General features: G+C 35.4%; 1 protein-coding gene across 6 annotated transcripts in view; it reads right to left on the bottom strand.

Moving 5' to 3' along the window:
• msi (RNA-binding protein musashi) overlaps window positions 1–19,758 on the bottom strand; it is a 737,371-nt gene extending 717,613 nt beyond the window's left edge. Inside the window, exon 1 of one of the 6 annotated variants that reach the window (XM_069823358.1) lies at window positions 19,094–19,758. The gene's annotated coding sequence lies outside the window, so the exon portion shown is untranslated. The remainder of the gene's footprint in view (window positions 1–19,093) is intronic. The other 5 variants (XM_069823360.1, XM_069823359.1, XM_069823362.1 and 2 more) reach the window with 5 other exon arrangements.
• Window positions 19,759–20,359: the final 601 nt, after the last annotated feature.

Raw genomic sequence — 20,359 nt, 5'->3', positions numbered from 1 at the left:
AGTTGTACAATAGTGGCAAAAAAAAAAACCGGACCGACGGAATAATCAAAGACCCCGAAATGAGCCACTGCGCTTGCCACGCCCGCATTCACAAGATAGCGAGTAATCTATTGAAATTGTTGTAGTTTCGACTGCTGACGTAGCCCATTTCGAAAGCCATTAGAAAATAAGCTGGTAAAAGTCATGTTCTGGGAATAATAAGTTAATTAAGTAGTAAAATATCGCTGCAATCGAAAAGTATTGGGAATATATTTGAATAAGGAACAAAAAAAAGTTTTCTTCCAAGGCAGGATTCGAACCACGAAAGTCATAGTTACCAGTCTGTCGTGCTCTGGAGTGTACATGGCTCTGAAATCAGCTACAAGGGTCGGTCCGGTTTTTTTTTTTTTGCCACTACTGTACATACATTACAGTTGAAAAAGAACTCGGGTAATTCCGCAACAATGCGGATAAATCCGCAATAGGACTTGGCTAATTCCGCAGTCGTAAATAGTTATGGAATATATTATAAAAGGAACAATTTATATGTGACAATGCTCACTTTCTTCACAGCTGTGTAGCAAAACACGAAAAAAAAAAAAAGCCAACTTTCGATGTTTCACTGTATTGCCGACAGTCTCGACCAATATCCTTGATTTTTTTCTATAGCACTGCAGAGGACATGCCTTCTGTTGACAGCATGTCAAAACTTACGTTCACGCTATTGTAAAGCCGCAGTAAAATCATATATACACTACTGCGGAATTAGCCGAGTTTCGCCTATAGGTCACAGATAGTTCCTTTTCAACGACGTTATCTTTCTCTCGTTCGTCACTATATTCTTCCGAATGTTTGTTAAAATGTTGGATAATTTTTAATTAATACGATATGTTCTACACACTAGGCATATCAATTTGTAACACAAAAGTAGGGGCAACTAATTAAGGAATAGGCTAACCTGATAAAGATCCGTATTCTACCACCTCAATATGTAAATAAATACATACTCATATGATATGAACATCGGTGATAACACAGCTACCGGTACATGATTAGCCAATTACAATTGCATAGTACAATTCTACGACATGTGAATTATGTGGTAAATGTATCAGAACAACAGTCGCCGCTAATTGCAACAAAATCGCTGTCAGAACAATGGCACATAATTGTAACACCTGCAGCAGTGAATGTTGGAAAAAATGAGCCATTTCCTCCTCAGAACTTTACATTTCAAACTGCCTATGTGTCGAGTCAGGCTGCCGCAAAACCGACGGCATTTAGTAACAAAGACAAAATAAAACAGCAGTCCTTAGGGGAGAATTTTTAAACATTCAACAGTGAAGTACCGGTAATCAGAGTGTTTGCCTTATACATTGCCAATAATAATTCAAATCAATTATTAAACATATGGGCTATTCCATATGAAATCGATCAGTAAAAAACCTCGCATTTTTTATACTCTAATTTTTTCCCTATTTATACAAGGTGCTGAGGAGAGTGCATTTTCAAAAATATACTATCGAAAGTCAAACGGTTTTCGTATTATTGAGCGACAAATTTAGCGTATTTTATAAAAACAAGCCTCTTTCAGCGCTCAGAACTCTGGAAACATTTACTGCAGAACATTGAACGAGAGCTTATTTTGAAGCTGACATTTGGTAGGTTATGTTGAGAAGTAATCCTTATTTTTATTGTACACAGCGAGAAAGATAATCTGATTTTACTTACTTTTAGGCCTTTTGCTAATTTGTAAAAATGTAAAAAAAATATTGAGGAAAAAACCTTGCATTATTAAGAGCGATTCGGCATTGTTTGCTTAGTGGTACGGCAATAAGTTTCGAGGGTATTAAATACATTATTTTCATATGCCTAGACTTGAACGGCGGAGTACCGCACGCACTGGCCGAGATCTGAAGATAAGCTAGCGTTGGGCGTCATTGTACTCCTGTGTTTATGAAAACCTGTGAGAAAGCTAGCACAGTCATGACTGCTAGACGACACATCACGTGTTTATGTCTCCTGGCCTTGCTTACCTCGGCTAGCTCCCGCCTCACAGTCAGCTTGTTAGTTCACGCGCGTACTATTTATTTTATTTATTTGATATTTTTCAATACTTTCTTATCAATGTGCCATCAGTAAAAAATATGTCTTTATTTGTACTTTCAATGCGGAATCCAACTATATATTTTTAAAATATTTTTTTCCTTGACAAAGGCGTCTTAATGAGGAAAAATCTAAATTTCTCCATTTCCATAAAAAGTAGGAAAATCGGTTTATATGTCAATATAAACTTTAATTTCTCAGCATCAAAATAAACCATGATTTTGATCATTGGGTGAAAGGGTTTCGGAGCTACAACAGTTTAAATGTGCAAATTTAATGAAAATATGATAAATTTAAATATTTTTAATTTAAACACTATGAAGTTCTGATGCCTCAAACTTTGCACAAAGCATTGTATTACAGTTCTCTACGTACAAAAAAAAAGTTTTATTGTATTTAGAAATTGTAAGGTCAATTTTCTCTATATTTCGGTCGATTTGAGATGGAATAGCTCATATATGTTGTTGTCCCCCCCCCCCCCACGAGCAGTTTCCAACTTTTCGGGACTACAGAAAAAATTAGCACAGTCTGCGGGGAACCTGTTCTATGGGTGTCATGCCACGCTACAGTAGACAGACTACTCTAGACAACCGACCATTGGGCCATACGTGCTTCCCACTCTACACTATCGGGTATAAACTACTGGAGTTAAATTAGCCACCATGAATACATTAACATATAAATGTAAATAATAGAGAAAAAATATAATTTCTTAACTAATTCGGCTGCTTTCAGTAGTCTAATATCTGTGCTTTAAGTCTTAAGTATTGGTGGAAAATAGTATCTGTACGGCCACCGAATTAACACCACAGTCTCTAGTATATAGTCACGAAGCCCAATACGTAGGGAAAATGCATCCAGTTACAGTTGAACTTTAATTGCTAGCCACTAGGACCGCTACTATCGCACAGTCTTGTATTCTTGATTAGAGCAGAAGGGAATAAAGCTACAAAAACTTATTGGGCATTTAATGTAATAGTTATGTTTGTGTATTAAATTATTTTAAAATGATGTATACCGTTCAAGAGAGAACATAAATGAAGAGTTCAGAACCATAGTGGGCCAAGCGTCATTTACTAAAACCGTAGAAAACATGGATTAAAATGAAGTTATTACCATAATTCAATGGAAACATATAGCAAGTAACAAAGTATACACATTAAAAGTAAATGATATGTCAATCCTCATTAAACTATGGCATTCACCTAACTTCTACCCTTGCTTTCTCCGTTTTTAATAAATGACGCTTGGCCCACTATGGCTCTGAACCCTTCAAATAATCATAATTCAATGGAAACATATAGCAAGTAATATAAAGTATACACATTAAAACTAAACGATATGTCAATCTTCATTAAACTATGGCATTCACTTAACTTCAACCCTTGCTTTCTCCGTTTTTTAATAAATGGCGCTTGGCCCACTTTGGCTCTGAACCCTTCAAATAATCCTTACTGATTAAATTTAGGAAATTACACAAAATAAGCTCTGTTTTCATCCCACAATCAACTGATAACAAAAATACAGGTTTCCAGGCGACGATAGGAAACAAAAGATGCGAAGACGAATGAGGTGTATAAGCAAATGAATGCTCTTTCATATCTATGCTAATAATAAATCTGTAGCCGAAATTTTTCTGGTAATTTTTGATTTTCCAAAAATAATTGGTCCTAACATATATATAATTAACCACCCTGAAACCGAAAATCGCTTTTTTGAAATTTTTGTTTGTATGTATGTCTGTCTGTCTGTATGTTTGTTACCTTTTCACGCGATAATGGCTGAACGGATTTCGATGAAAATTGGAATATAAATTAAGTTCGTTGTAATTTAGATTATAGGCTATATGGCATTCAAAATACATTATTTAAAATGGGGGTTATAAGGGGGCCTGGATTAAATAAATCGAAATATCTCGCTCATTATTGATTTTTATGAAAAATGTTACATAACAAAAATTTCTTTAAAACTCATTTCCGATAAGTTTTATTTTTTGAAAAATTTTGATAGGACTGATAATAGATAAATGAGTTTTAAAATTAAAATAACTGCCATCTAAGGCCGTGTAATGAAATAAACAAATGACTTCGTCTATAAGGGGCCTTGGTCAACAACAATCGAAAGCTATGAATCATAGCCTACAGAAAATGTTTCTGTGTTTGTATGAAGCAATATCGGAAGCTTAATTAACCGATTTGTATAATTAATTATTATTTCACCATTGGAAAGTGTAGTTTCTCTGTATGGACATAATGCTATAATGTTATTACAGTAACTTCTGAGTGAATTGAGGACAGGTAAGATTAAAATAGCTTCTTATGCACAGAAAACTTGATAGGCTATTCTGTGTATTCGTTTCCTGTACTTCTTAAAATAATGTTTATCTCAGTGAATTAACGAACAACGAGAGTGTATTGATTTAGTATGCAGTAATAATATGTTAGCTTAGCATTTCATTATTTTATAATCCAAATTTTAACTATGCTCAATTGAATCGAGTTAAAATATATAAAATACATATGCATTAAATGCAATGCCAAAAATTTGGGTAATGAGCATAATATAATATAATATAATATAATATAATATAATATAATATAATATAATATAATATAATATAATTTAAGTTATTTGAAGGGTTCAGAACCATAGTGGGCCAAGCGCCATTTACTGAATACGTAGAAAACAAGAGTTAAAATTAAGTTATTACCATAATTCAATGGAAACATATAACAAGTAAAATAAAGTATACACATTAAATGTAAATGATGTCAATGTTCATTGAACTATGGATGCATGTAATAAAAATTAAGAAACATGTTAAAGGAATTGTCATTGCACCAAATGAGTGCTCTCTGGACCAAAATGATTCCATTTTAATTATTTAAATATAATTTAAATTAAGTAACATATTAAACGATTTATCCTTCTATCAAACACGAATATTCCCTGGATCAAATGTCCTATTTTAATTATGTAATTACTTTATATTTATTTCTATCGGGTGCAGCGGAGCGCACGGGTACGGCTAGTTTAAGTATAAAAATATAGGGGTGTCAGCTTGGTTGGCGCAGTTGGTATAGCGCTGGCCTTCTATGCCCGAGGTTGCAGGTTCGATGGTATTTAAGTGTGCTTAAATGCGACAAGACATATGTGGCATGTGAAAGAACTCCTGCGGGACAAAATTCCGGCACACCGACGACGCTGATAGAACTTCGGCAGTTGCTATCGTCGTTGAATAAAACATAACATTTAGAATATACGGGTGCCATTTGAAATTTCAAAGTGGGAGTGGCTGGGCGTGGAGAGTGAAATATGAAATGCAATTAAGCCTGGTTTCAGACTTCCCACTCAATATCTAAATTGACGTGTTTTTTGTTTAAAGTGATTTCAATTTAAATCATTAGTTATTTAGACTGGGAAGTTTTGAAATGATAGACCTGTATATAAATTCATTTATTATACATTCACAAATTCTTGCATACAACAAAAATTTCAATTCGGTCAGTTGTCAACAATGAAAATAGAAACAGAGTAAGGAAACTATTCGAGAGTGATGTACACAACTTGGAATTTTTTGTCAACCTCTTCGGAATAAAGAGGTGGACACTTCCAGTGCCTCCACGACTTTCAGAATCACCTTATTTCCCTGAGCATGTCATGTCTCGGACGGAAGTGTCGATAAGTGCATTTCCGCTATCTCTAGAAGCCACGTCGTTCACTACGGTAAAAAGACACCCAACTTTTTGTATTGGATACAAGAATCCTACCTCAGCAGTCAGCTTTTACAGCTCTTATCAGTCATGTCACCGAGAGTCTGGAAGAGTACTCCTGGCAGAGATAAGACGTCAAAAAGTCAACAAATGTACCGATTCGGTGGAACGTTTCGGATTGCTGCGTTGCCCAACACAACGTCTTCCACTTCTGTAAAATGATATGCCGATGACAGGCTGACACCAAGACGAAAATTAATTTCGTCGTGTCGTTCAGAAGTGGTGTGTTACAGCTATGTTATATCACAGGCTTTGCCTATGCAACGTAACAACGTTAAAAACCGTGGGCTAGAAACCGGACCACCTACGCTGAAACTGGTGTACGTGAATATGGATGGATGCTGACGACTGGTGAAAGTATTACATGTATGTAATACAGAAAAACTTCTTGGTTGCTCGGTATTTAAAACATTCACAAAAATCTGCTGTATGTAGGTTGGGACAAGAGGTGAAAACTTACTAAGCATTTAATAAGATATTACAAAATAAAGTACTGTAGAATTCGTCAACAGCCAACATTAAATTTACTGATCATTTAGTTACTTCAAAGCTTATTTACTGCAACTTCCCCTATTTCATTAAGCTTGTAATTAAGAAAATTCGTTTAGTTATGAAATACAATAGTTCGTAGAAGCGTTGCAATATAGGAGAAATAATTATAAGGAAAAGAGCAAGGTATCATTCTAAAATTGGAAATAAAAAATATGTCATAATGTCCTACAATAAATTGGTGAGGCAATGCACACCAATGATTTCAGAGCCTTGTTCAAAAATCAAAAATATGTTTTATTTAACGACGCTCGCAACTGCAGAGGTTATATCAGCGTCGCCGGATGTGCCGGAATTCTGTCCCGTAGGAGTTCTTTTACATGCCAGTAAATCTACTGACATGAGCCTGTCGCATTTAAGCACACTTAAATGCCATCGACCTGGCCCGGGATCGAACCCCCAACCTTGGGCATAGAAGGCCAGCGCTATACTTGTTCACTCAGAGCACGATAGAATGGTAACTAAGACTTTCGTGGTTCGAATCCTGCCTGGGAAGGAAACTTTTTTTTGTTTCTTATTCAAATTTATTCCCAATACTTTTCGATTGCAGCGATATTTTACTACTTAACGTATACTCCTAAAGTATGAATTTTACCAGCAATCGAAAAGTATTGGTAATAAATTTGAATAAGGAACAAAAAAAAAAAAAAGAAAGTTTCCTTCCCAGGCAGGATTCGAACCACGAAAGACTTAGTTACCAGTCTATCGTGCTCTGGAGTGAACAAGGCTCTGAAATCAGCTACAAGGGTCGGTCCAGTTTTTTTTGTCACTACTGTACTAGTCGCAAAAAATATCAACATAACTCAGATGCTGGCAATCAGTGGTTGAGTATGATCATGCCCAAAGTATGATACGCGATAGAACAAGCATAATTTATGCTTGGAAGCCCACTAAGGAGAGGGAAGGGGAGGCTTAAGCCGGTTCTCCGGGCTCTACAATATTTACTTTTTAGGTTGATTTTTTTATGTTCAAGAAAATAAATTATGTTTATGTTGGAATTGCCTATAAATTACTATTGAGAACATTGAATCATCATTCTCTTACTTAACAGCTAATCTGTACAAGAGATAAAAAGACTGAACTTGGATGAGAGTTTTAGAAACATTTTCTAAAAGCAAGAGAAATCTACAATTATTGTTTTTTTCTAACTATTACACTTTTACTACATCATATTACTTTTCACCAATAAAACAGTATGAAAGGATGTGTTTCAACCAATCATGGCTGTTTATCACTACAATTTTACCACTTCCCTAGTATTTTTATCACTTCCGTAGCATTCGTTTGTTTTTATCACTACCCTAACATTTGTTTCTTTGTTTGCCAACATTTCAAACTGTAAATTCTTCACGGTACTACAAAACATGCTTTGCGATAGTCATTTGTTTACCCCATAGGTAGTAAACTGAAAATGGCGGCTCCGTTTAAACGTTTTGGTGAAGCTAACATTAGTGAAATAGAATTTAGCAAGTCAATTAATACCTATTTTATTGTATTAAAGTACTTCATTTCTTCTCATCTTTATATACTTTCTTGTTTTTATCACCTCCCTACTATTTGTTTCGTTTGTCAACCTTTCAAACAGCAAATTCTTCAAGGTACTATAAAACATGCTTTGCGATCGTCATTTGTTTACCCCCCAGTCAACAGAAAATCGCGGCTCTGTTCAAACGTATTGATGAAGCTAATATTAGTGAAATAAAATTTTGGTAAGTCAATTAATAATTTATTGTATTAGAGTAGGTACTTTATTTCTTCTAATCTTTATATACTTTCTTCTAATCGTGTAATAGTCAAATCCCACTCGAGTTTGGTTTTCTCTATATAAATCAAAACCTCTAGTGAGGTTACTGTTGACAAAAATGTATTCATTTACTTCGTGCTCAGCTACTACAATTTTGATCCATTTTTTTTTCGCAAAACATTTTATGAAAATTTGTGCTTGAAATTCTTAAAAAACTGGCTCATAGTAATTATGTCAAGATGTTCTAATTTCACAAGGTCAAATTACTGAATATCTTTTCCGGGGAGGCTTCACACCACTAGCTGAGGTCTTCACAGCCCTCCCTTGGAAAATACACATGGATGCTCTTGAATTTATACGTGATACTTTTTCTAAAAGCTGAGACTGCAGATGACGACATGAAACTAAGTTGAAAATTTTCTGATTTTGGCATTTCTGGCACATAAAATATGAAGAAGCAAGTTTATTTTAGACAGGTGAAATAGATCATTTTCGTCTGGTACTCTGGAACTAATATGAGATATCACGCCGTGTGATTTGCATCTGACGAAAAATGTAAGCGGCATGCAATTCGGTAATCATCAGACATCAGATTTTTGGGCAAACGCCTAGTTTGTTCGTTTAGGAGAAGGGAAAAAATAATGATTAATATTTACGTTTCATAAAAATTGAAAACTTATTCATAGTTTGTTAGTGCCTTAAAATGCTATAAAGTGATTGGTATAACCTAATTTGTTAATATTCGGCTTAAAATACCTGAATCAATGTAAAGTTTCGTTATTTCACTATTTATTCATATGCTCATATAATACGTAAGCAATATTAAAGGTCAGTTTTTCTTGGACTAACACTACCAGAAAATGTAACAATGGATGGTAAGATGTATTCTCGGCAAGCAGAATTTAAACAACAATGCTGTATAAAGATTAGTTTGAATGTCTGTTAGCTGTTCCTCTCCTTATTTGTGTTGAGAAGTTTTAAGTGTTAGGACGTTTTCCTGTACAGCTTAATGCCGAAAGATAAAAAGTGCAACATCTATGCTGATCCGGCAATGGCCAACAGAATTTCCACAATTCACTTTCGATAGAAAAATAATATTCTGCGAGATTTCTAGCAAACAAATGACTACGCTATGCTGAGATGAAATTCTTTTAAAGACAACTACACTTCAAGCTTTTAAATTTCGATACCATAGTGAAAGTATTTACGGGTCATTGAGATTTTGGTTGTTCGAACTAAGTAATCGCAGTTTGTGATAGAAATACGGCAATACAACATTAAGGATTTTAATTCAGTTAACTTCTACACTTTTTAGATTATTGAAGAATTGCCTCAATCCGATACTGCAGCATGTGTGAAAGAGTGTCTGTATGACCCGTCAGTGAAAAAAGACATTGCCCACATAACATCAAACTTTTCATTCATACAAGCAACCATTGAACAATTAGAACGTAAAAATCAATCTCTTTGCAGCCAAATAGCAATAGTAAAAGATGCCAGGTGAACATAATGTACTGTAATATTAAAAATAAGTGGGACAGTGTACTAAATAAGAACGTTGGATTTTCATTGTTGGAAAAGTATCAAGAGTGATACTGGGGGAAAATGTAAATGTTCCAGTAGGTATAGATGTTTCTACTGTAGCTAATTTCAAATTTGCTCCTCTCACATCTGTTTCAGTAGAGAGAAGTTTCTCTGCTTTCCAAATTATTATTCTCACTGACAAAAGGCAAAGATCAACTGTGGAGAATTTGGAAAAAAAAAAAAAATTGTGGTGATGTATTGTGCAGATAATTATGAAAAAGAATGAGCATGGAATTGAATTTCGATAATTTAAAAAGTGTAATAGTTATTTAATTTCTTTCAATATATTAAATTTGTGCAGCTGTGTTTTATACTGTATAATATACAGTTGTCTGCCTCCATTTCTTAAATTTACTTTATAAATGCTATGTTTTGTGTATTTTAGGGTATAATTTCAGTGAAATAAATAGGTTTGAAGCCTTGATCATATGTGCCTAAAATGCCTAGTTTTACTAAAATAGAGCCTAATAATTTTGAGCTTATTTTAGGCACCTAAAAATGCAATTTTTTGTGCCTAAAAATCCAATGTCTGATAAGACATATATACTTCTTAATGGATCTGTCACATTTCTTGTTAATAGCTAATAACACAAGAACTCAGGCTAAATTTATACTTTATAGAGAAACGATATACAAAAGTTGAAAACTAAAAATGCACGAACGAAAAATGAATTCACCAGATGAAGTGGTAATGGTAATAATGGCTATACTGGTTCACGGACCTTGCACAACATCGGAGTACTGGGGTTGAAGAACCGTTTAGATCACAAGGTGACCTTAACTCTAGAAATTTCACTGGAATCCCTCTCCCCTCCGCATGTAGAATAACAAAACCCTACGTCAAGATGAGGGCACCAGGCAACGCGTGCACTGAACATGGCATCAGACAGAAACATGGAGGAGTTCTCCGTCTCTTTCTTCCATTCGAGCGCAGACAAAAAGCATTCTAAAACCAGGGAGGGAATGTTCAGTTCCCTACCTGCTTCAATGGAGCTCCGCAATTCACGTTAAGTTAAAATTCAACATAAGCAACACCCATACGACTGTCTTATTGACACAAGGCTTCGACATTTTCAATTACGAAGCAAAGCTTGTAACGAAAACTGTGCAATAGGAAACGGCAGACATTCGGTGTCCTCTTTTTTTAATTGCATACATCACGATTTGCTTTATGCAATATCCTATTTACTTCCGTTATAAGTGACAAAAAACATCGTCCTGAAGCTTTTCTGTATTTTAAAATTAATTATTAAATCAATTAAAAATCATGCACAATTATACGAAAAAATATTCACTTGGGAAATCTCGGCATCAACTTATCCGCCTACTGTATAATGTTTTGCAACACTGTGTCCGATGTAAATGCAGCATTATGTAACTACCAGTTGTAAAAAAAATGTATGGAATATGTCGAACACGGCATATTTAGTTTTAAATCCTGAATAGAAGATTGAAAAATGTTTCCCTCCATATCATAATGATTTTCTAAGGTGTAAATCGTTGTAATCTCTAATATATCATGATGGTTGTGTTACGTAGTAATATGGAGACATGCTCACATGGACGGACATAGCGTTGCTAATACATAGCTTCGCTTCGTTATGAAATAATGGAACGCCTAAAAATCTAAAAGCGTAAAACCGCTTTTACTCAAAGTTGTGTATTGAATAACGTAACCTTTGGCAATAAAGGATGCGCCACACGAAAACAAATTAGTTACTGCCAAAATAAAAGCACCACACAGAAGAGAGCAGCTGACCGCTGTACAGAATCCAAACATAAACAGGTCTTGAATGGGAGTGAACATCCTATGTGGTCTTACGGCTACCATATAGCCGTTGGATCCCAGATTCTTGAGTTCAAATCCAACCAAAGGCGCGATGGAAGGGTGATAAAATCTTTAGCATGGCTTCCTGCGTGCGGAACTTAAAGCTGGGAGGATCTTGTCACATGTACAGTACAAAATAACCTTGTCCTTGAGACAGTTTCAGACAAAATTCGTCGACAATTTTCGCCCACGCTGAGTAAGCTCTGAAGCTACAGAACAATAAATATTCCTTCTATTTGCATATACTTGAATGATTTCCAAGGTACTTCAAACATATTCTGTGGAGGAAAACTTGCACCCTTGTGATTTAGATTATTTTCGCACTGAAGCATTTCATTACCGTTCCAAAGTACATGTTCTTTATACAAGAAAATTATCATCCGTAAGATTAAAATGTGCTGAACAGATAAGCACTGATGCTGCGGAGTAACAGCATGTTTGCCAGTGTAGGGAACGGACCCGGGTTCAAATAGTGGTCCAAGCAAGTTACTCGGTTGAGGTTTGTTCTGGCGTTTCTCCTCAGCTCATTAAGAGCATAGGCTAGGTAGCTTTCGGCGCTGGACTCTAGACTCATCTTGCTGGCATTATCATCTTCATCTCAGACGCTAGATAACCACAGCAGTCGATAAAGAGTCATAAAATAACCCAATTTAAAATATGGAGATTAATGTACTGAAATTAATTAATCTGATCTGATTACTCCGATTCTGGAAAAAAATTCCAGTAACTTATGGTCACTAAAATACTGAATGTTTCTACAATGAGAAAAAATTTAATTGAACAAGGTTGTCATTATTTTTAACAATAATATAACATTAGTCAATTATAAAAAAACTGGATACCTTAAATAAGGGTGTCAATTGCGATGACCTAAAAAAAAATATATAGGCTATCTATGTTCGATGTTAAATCTATTAAAATTGCTACGCAAAACCCACGTACAAAATAATTTGCACATCATATTTTCTCGGAAATAAGACACACAGAACTTTGTAAAAATAGAATAATTTCACAGACTTCCAATACAAACAGTAACTTTTAAAAAGAACAAATACAGAATGCACAACAAGTTCGAAAAAGAAATATTTTCGTAGAAGAATAGTCAATGATTGCGATTTACGGAGAAACAAGAAAGTCACTTTTTTATAATAAAATTTATTAGACGCTCATTATTTACATTAATGGCAATAATAACACGAAAACTATTACAGAACTAATCTTCAAATATGTTACACAAATGTTTACGACTAATACGCATATAAGAAGTCAAAAAGCAAAAATGTTGTGTCAGAAGTGATCAAGAATCCCTTGCTAAAAAGTCATATCCACAAATTTCGTGTGGCAATCTTATTAATTACTGAATATTATATTTTCACTGATTAATCGTTTATTTATTTCTGTTCTCTCGAAAGTAAGTACCGTCAAACAAATATGGCACAGACTTGTACAACAGAACTTAATAACCGACTTCTCGTTCCTTGTCAGTTCAAAAATATGAAATATATACTACAGTACTTCAAAATTCAAAGAGACGTTAAAAACATAGTAAATATAAAATAAATGTATTAATAAGCAAGCTGTGTGCAGCGGCTAAGATAGCCTATAGCTGTAACACTATGGTACATGGAATGCATGCTCTGGGTTCAAAGCCCGCAGTATACGAGTGTTTGTCGATGCCGTGTGATAATATTGTAGAGCAAATCATGAGAATATTATGATAACTCTCGACACAAAGATAGCATTAATAAAATTAATTTATCGTTTTTTAACTGAAGAGGCCTAGCGTACTTGTTATTGAGAAGTTCCACTAGAGAAAGAAAAACAGCTAAGTTTACATGCCAACTATGCGGATACAAAATGAAAGCAATTTTATATTCTATTTAAATGTCTTTTTAAATTCAAAGCAGAAAGCCGGAAAAAGTAGTGTTTCTTCTATCTTGTCTTAAAAGTCAAAAGGGAAGTAAAATAACGATATCCACGCTTAGAATTTTCCATATTCCACAACTTAAACACGCTCTGCTCTTAAATACACAAACTGTCTACGATCCGTCAGGATGGTTCTGTGTGGGAGTTGTTTATGACGAAATTTTGACGTGTGTGAGCAACATGAAAGCATTCTAGTTTCGTCTTCATTGCAGTCGCCCTATAAATACAAGCTACGGCAAATCTGTAACTCGTGTATGTTACGCATACTTGTACGCATCAAAAAGCAATTCGAAATCACACTAAACTGAAAAGAGATTTAGGAGTACATAAGTCATTTTTTTGTTATTTAAATCGTTGAACGGCAAACATTTAGATTATAAATTACTACAAACATTCTAAGTATAGACGAGATAGTGACTAGAACACAAACAAGAGTAACGTTACCAGATTGAAATTTATACAGTGCGATCGAAGGGGGGGGGGGTAAGAAGTACTAGAAGACCGTGTAAGATCTGACGGACGGACTTTGAAGGCACCAGGACCTATGTTCAAAGCTTAATAACGGAAGAGGAAGAGAAGAATAATAAAAATATCTAAGTTATAGTAGGCCTAGCTGGATTAGTGCAAATTTTGTATGTATTACATTTCACTGTCAACTTCCCATAATTACCAACAGTACATTTCACTGTCAGCTTCCCATAATAATATTACCAACATACTCTTGCAGACAAATGATTAAATAACAATAATAATCACACAGTTATATACCGAGTGTGTACAAAGTTACGCCCATTTCTATTCATGCAAGGATACCGCACCCCCAGTAAAATAGCCTATTGTTGTATTCGAAAATCACACAATGCTTTCATAAATTATTTACAACGCTGTTTTATTAGTTGGAGGAAGGAAATTATAATAAAATAGTAAAATATCAAAGGTTTTGGTACCTATTTATTAATATATTTTTACAGCAGTATTTTACTAGGAAATAGCATATTTTTACATATCACAATTTTGGAGTTACGACACTATTTTACTGGGAAATTGATACCCGTACAAGGAATAGTATTATTAGTATATTACTGTTATTATTTTGTTAAGCTAGTGATGAGTGTGAGTAGAATTATTATGAAATAGTTATGGTTAGTTTCAGGTACCCACTGAAATAAATAACTAGTATTTCTTGCATTCAAAATCGGACGTAACTTATTATACACCCATTATAGGCCCTAATATTACTAAGTTCTTTGTTACTTATCACTGTTCACGATAGGCCTATATCACTTCGTAATTCTACATCGCCTGCTTGAAAGAAATGGGCGTTACAGGTCATTAGAATCTCACACGGAGAAATATACAGTAGATGTACAGCAGCTTCGTTTTATGATAAGGTAAACATGTAGTACGAGAAGACTTGAGACAACATAGAACAAACACAAAATAAGAAAGACATTAGACCTTCTGCGAGGGAGATACTTTCCACTTCCCTGACGAGAATGGAATTTGCGTTTACCGTCACAAACTGTTGTCGCAACACAGGAAGAAGTGTTTGTCGCATTTTCAACGGTAGAAATGTGGCATTTTAAGAAATGTTAAATGTTATGTTTTATTTAACGACGCTCGCAACTGCATAGGTTATATCAGCGTCGCCGGATGTGCCGGAATTTTGTCCCGCAGTAAATCTACTGACATGAGCCTGTCGCATTTAAGCACACTTAAATGCCATCGACCTGGCCCGGGATCGAACCCGCAACCCTGGGCATAGAAGGCCAGCGCTATACCAACTCGCCAACCAGGTCGACGGCATTTTAAGAGAAAATGCGAGTAAATAATAATAATAATAATAATAATAATAATAATAATAATAATAATAATAATAGAAAGAAGAAATGACAATATTTTAAATGAAAACGTCTACGTTGGATTGAAAAATATTTTGCGTAAAAGTGTTTTATTTCAGCACGCTTTCCTCACATAAAATCGGTAAGTAAAAATGAAAAATTACATTATTTCGATTAGAATTTGGTCGTCAGACGTCCTTAACAGGAGTGCAAATGTGAAAGAAAACGCCACACACGATTATAACGAATACCGGAGGTAGTTTTCAGACTTCGCGCATGTACTGTAACAATTCGGAAGGTTTTTGCTCGCATAACAAATGTTCCGGCGGTTTACAGTCCCTACTTCTTCCCCACTTCTTCTGCTTATGGTTATTTATGAAAGGATTTCATTCAGGAGAAGCGATAAGGTAGGCATAAGAGAACCACTGTAATTGCACATTTGCGCCACCCTCGACACTTCACAAGGTTGTCTAACAGCCACTAAACCTCTCTTCTAATCTCTATCACTATATCTGCGTATAGCTCACCATAAAGTACATGTAGGCTAAACTACAAAAATCTTCAAGCTTGTCCATTTTTAAAAATAGTTCACAATAACAATACGTCTGATTAGTGTAATATGTAACTAATCGGCAATGTATGTAATGGAGGGGAAAAGGAACTGGCCACCATACATCATTATCTCCTGGCCTAGTTGCCTCATAAGTGGTGTCATGTTGGTATCACTTGTGAGATTCAGACCTGTCCTCGGACAGTTGACTAAACAACAATAACAATACAAGCATTGAACAGAAGTAAGAGGAATACTTTTCAATATAATTCACAATTAAGTCGTAAATAAATTGTAGAACATAGAAGAGTAATCCAAGAATTGATTACCTACGTCTTTCTGGTTATTAAGCAACAACAAAGTAACTCATAATTAAAAAAAATGCCATTGTACAAATTATGGCTACAAAGGTTTTATAACTCCGGTTTTACATTTGCCTATATAACGCCCCATTACAAAAATTAAATTTCATCATTGTTCTGCCATTCTTTCCCTGACTGATCAAAATTAAATAGAGCACATCTACTACAATCTCAAACACAAACCACTGATACATACTGTTTCTATAATTTAGTATAAATACAAATTTGTCATGTTTCAATACATGACATATCAACAATATTTATTTACTTTCTCATTACCATTACATGTTGTGTAGGGAATAAAATTTGGCGCTAAATAAATCGATTTTGTGATTTTCACACAAATAATGCTTTCAGCTTTCCTCATACCGAAAAAAAAAATTGTTTCTGGAATTTCGTCTCTCTCTGCCCGCTTAAAAGTTTCATTGCTGAATTTTAAACTATTATGTAATTGTAACTAAATATAAAATATATGTGAAACAGACACTATATGAAACAATAACAATAAGTTTTTGTTTTGTATCCCCTAGTTCAATGTGGGCTCCTCTGGTAGGAAGTGACGGATGTAGTAGCTTATTCGCTTTTTCAAACGGTTAAGAGTGTTGATGGGTACACTGTGCACCCTTTGCCTGACAACCCCGTAAGTAAAAATTCAAAAGAATGAAGTTCGGAGAGCATGATGGTCATGGTTTCCACCCGCCCCTTCAGATCTATCTTTGTAGGATTGTTTCACTTCAGGATTCCTTAACTATACCAGGAAAGTGAGGAGCACCATCTTGCTGCAAGATAACACTGGCGTTGAAAATGTGAGGTACCGGTAATGCTAACAGTTTGCAACATAACTGTCAATCTCGTGAAGAATATGAACATAAAATCGTATTTCTCGATAGACATCTGGTTGGAGTGCATGTAAAAACTGAACGTTATTTCAGCACCTTACGGCGTCTAGTTTTTTTTTTTAATTCCTATGTATTGAACACACTTATGCAATGATTTATTCTTTATTGGGACTACGCTTCAAACTCGTCACTAAAATCAGTCTACCCGATCCCATTTTGTTCATTTGATTTCCCGTTTCTTTTAACTACATCCCAACGGCGAATATTATTTTTGTCTGGCCGATCCTCATAAAACACAGGACGATTTTCATGTTGGACAAGAGTAACAATCAAATTTTGTAAGCCTAAAAACGTCCATCTTGCTGACTGCAACAATAAGAATCGATAACAATCGAGGCGTAAGCAACAATGGCAACCATTATAAGAAAAACACTTTGAGAGTTATTGTCATTAGTAGCTGTTTCACTTTTATATCGTGCTACATTGCAATTACAGTAAGATCATTTAAAGTCCCACCATGATCTTACGGACAGTGGTATACAATATGTATTTCAATGAAAATGGCTATATTTTAACACAGACGTTGAACACTCTGAAATTACGAATAAATCAGGTCTATAATACGAAATTATTAGTCTCAATAAAACGTTGAGTACATACGAGATTATGCTATTTAAATGTTAAAGTAAATATGGTTACCCCTGAAATAATTCGTCAAAGACACTCATCGTACGAAGGAGCGCTGTGGTGGTGAGATTCACCCCTCGCCTTTGTATTCAGCAGGTCTCACCGTCTTCCTAGCACAATGAGGTGGAATCTAGAGATTGGCGAATGAATACGTGTTAAATCACGTGGAATTAATCAAGTCATTTTTCTCCTCCCTTCTATCTCACCCCAGAACATGTACCACGGCAACAAAGCACATCCTTTAATGGGGAAACCGATATAATTCATGAGAATTTATTAAATAAGATGCAACAGTATTCGCCTCATTGAACCCTGAATACAAGAGCACGAACGACAACTGTAACATCGATTTTTTATCACACTTTAATAAGTAGTAGTAGTAGTAGTAGTAATAGAAAGTATTTTATTGAACGAAGCTTTTCACTGCAGAGCTTTTTCAGCGAAATTCTACGTGAGTGAGAAATAACCGACAAATTTAGCTTGAAATACTTATCAGAGACGGGGTTCTCTTATATTCCGTAAATCTACAACCCGCGACCCAGCTTTATTTGCCTCCTGGAGGAAGCCTTGCTAAAGATGGTAGCGCTATTTCTACATCGACCTCGACCGGGTTTGAACCTCGAATCCAATGACTAGCATAATACCTTCAGATCATCGAGAATGACAACTTCATGAGGTTGTTCTTTTCTGCAAAGACAGTTACGACGAATTAATCTAATACACACAATTAATAAATACCCCAATTCTTCGAAATAAAACAGCAAGCAATATATCCACAAATAACCATATTCGGTGCCTCTCACTGATAACAAAGAAACAATACATAACTATCACACCGGTATATTGTGTCGGTTAGGTGACAGTTCCCGCCTGGTGAAAATGCCGGCACTAGGGGGGGACAGCTATACTGCAACATCTGCACTACAATTTCTTGCGAGGTACATGACACACAAGTATCGTATTTAAAATAACACAGAAGATTATAAAACTACATGAAAGATCAGTTGTACCGCATGTACTAAAAATAATATTCCTGTAGCATACACGCGATGCGGGAATACATCGGTCTGTTATTCATCACAACTGCGCGCTCATAGACAAAGAACGCATGTGACACTGTCGTTGAAAACCCAATGCGGCATTTCAACTTTCGAACTACACGGCGTAATATTCCGAATCAATATGATTTCTGTGACAAACAAGCCGAAATATTATAAATTTCATAAAAATGGCGGTATATCGGTTGTATTGAACGTATGACGAATCAGTGGCACAGATTGTGTAAACGTTCAGATATAGGTAGTAACAATATTTGAGGCACTTACCAGCTGCTTGTGGTCTTAGATGTACCGTATGATGCTCCAGAAGATGCCTTCCTATCGCCAAGATGCTGACGAAGACTGAGAAGAACAAAGGGGATGCTGCGCGTTGTCTGAACGTTGACTGCAGAAGTCTCAAATCTGCAGCAGATGACGACAAAGTCCTAACGGATGAGGCGATCGAATTTACAAACGTAATCGATAAACAGTTACAAACGTAATCGATAAACAGCACCAAAACACTTCTTGTTCACAGTTTAAAACATGTATCATCTGAAAGAAAGGAACCACGCACCCACAACCACATATAATTAACTATTCGTACAGCTCAAACGAAGTACATTAACCTACGTCGTTATATCAACTCAGTAGACTAGAACAATGTCACACATGGTGTAATAATCGTTGTCAATGAGATCCAACAACAGCTTGAAGTAACTCACAACCACGTGAGAAGCGACCCAGAGTCTATCTGGCCTGTATGAGCGAACCAAGTGAAGCAGTGAGCGACTTGGAATGATCCTGTTGTCCCCTCTGTTTCCTTCCTTTCCTTCGCACCGCTTGCTCGATCGCTTGCTCGCTCGCTCTCTGCCGGCCTGCCTGCTAGGCTGGTTCCTAACCGTACCGTGCCGAGCGCAGCTGTGCCGCACACAAACGCAACCAAACCCCGAGAACCAACCGAACCGGGACGAATGCACGGTCTCCATGGTAACACAGGCAAAACCTACTGGAAGATGGCGTAGGGTCCGAGTAACGTCAATGGTACGCGACAAATTATTTAATCTTGTAAGACGAGCAAAATAATCAATGCTTCTCAGTTTTAACACAATGAGAGTACCATATACTGTAAAGGTGACAGAACTGTCATATCCACACGCTTACACAGAGATTAACAATGATAAGTTATCTCCGAGCTGCATATTAACCACAATGGTGTTCAAAGTGCAATAACGATGCTCTGATTTCAGTGTTACTGCAAATATTCTATGACAGAGGTCTCAAGAAAACTTTCTGATGACATATATAAAATTATTTAAGTAATATTTGATCAGAACCAATATAAACTTGGTGCAGATTTAAATATTATTTATTGATGTAAGTACCAACAAAATAAAACGATTAATATTTATATCTCTACGTATGTAATAATTACTACTATGCAAAACAACTAAAGAAGAAATAAATAAAGCAAAATCCATATTAATTAAAAATAATCATTATTATAATTAGCGGCAAGAATAGAACTAGAAATTAATTTACCATCATTTATCC

The sequence above is a fragment of the Periplaneta americana genome, chromosome 4 (genome assembly GCF_040183065.1).
Source record: "Periplaneta americana isolate PAMFEO1 chromosome 4, P.americana_PAMFEO1_priV1, whole genome shotgun sequence".
NCBI lineage: Eukaryota > Metazoa > Arthropoda > Insecta > Blattodea > Blattidae > Periplaneta > Periplaneta americana.
The sequence above is the reverse complement of the archived record's forward strand: the minus strand, read 5'-3'. Positions and strand labels throughout refer to the sequence as shown.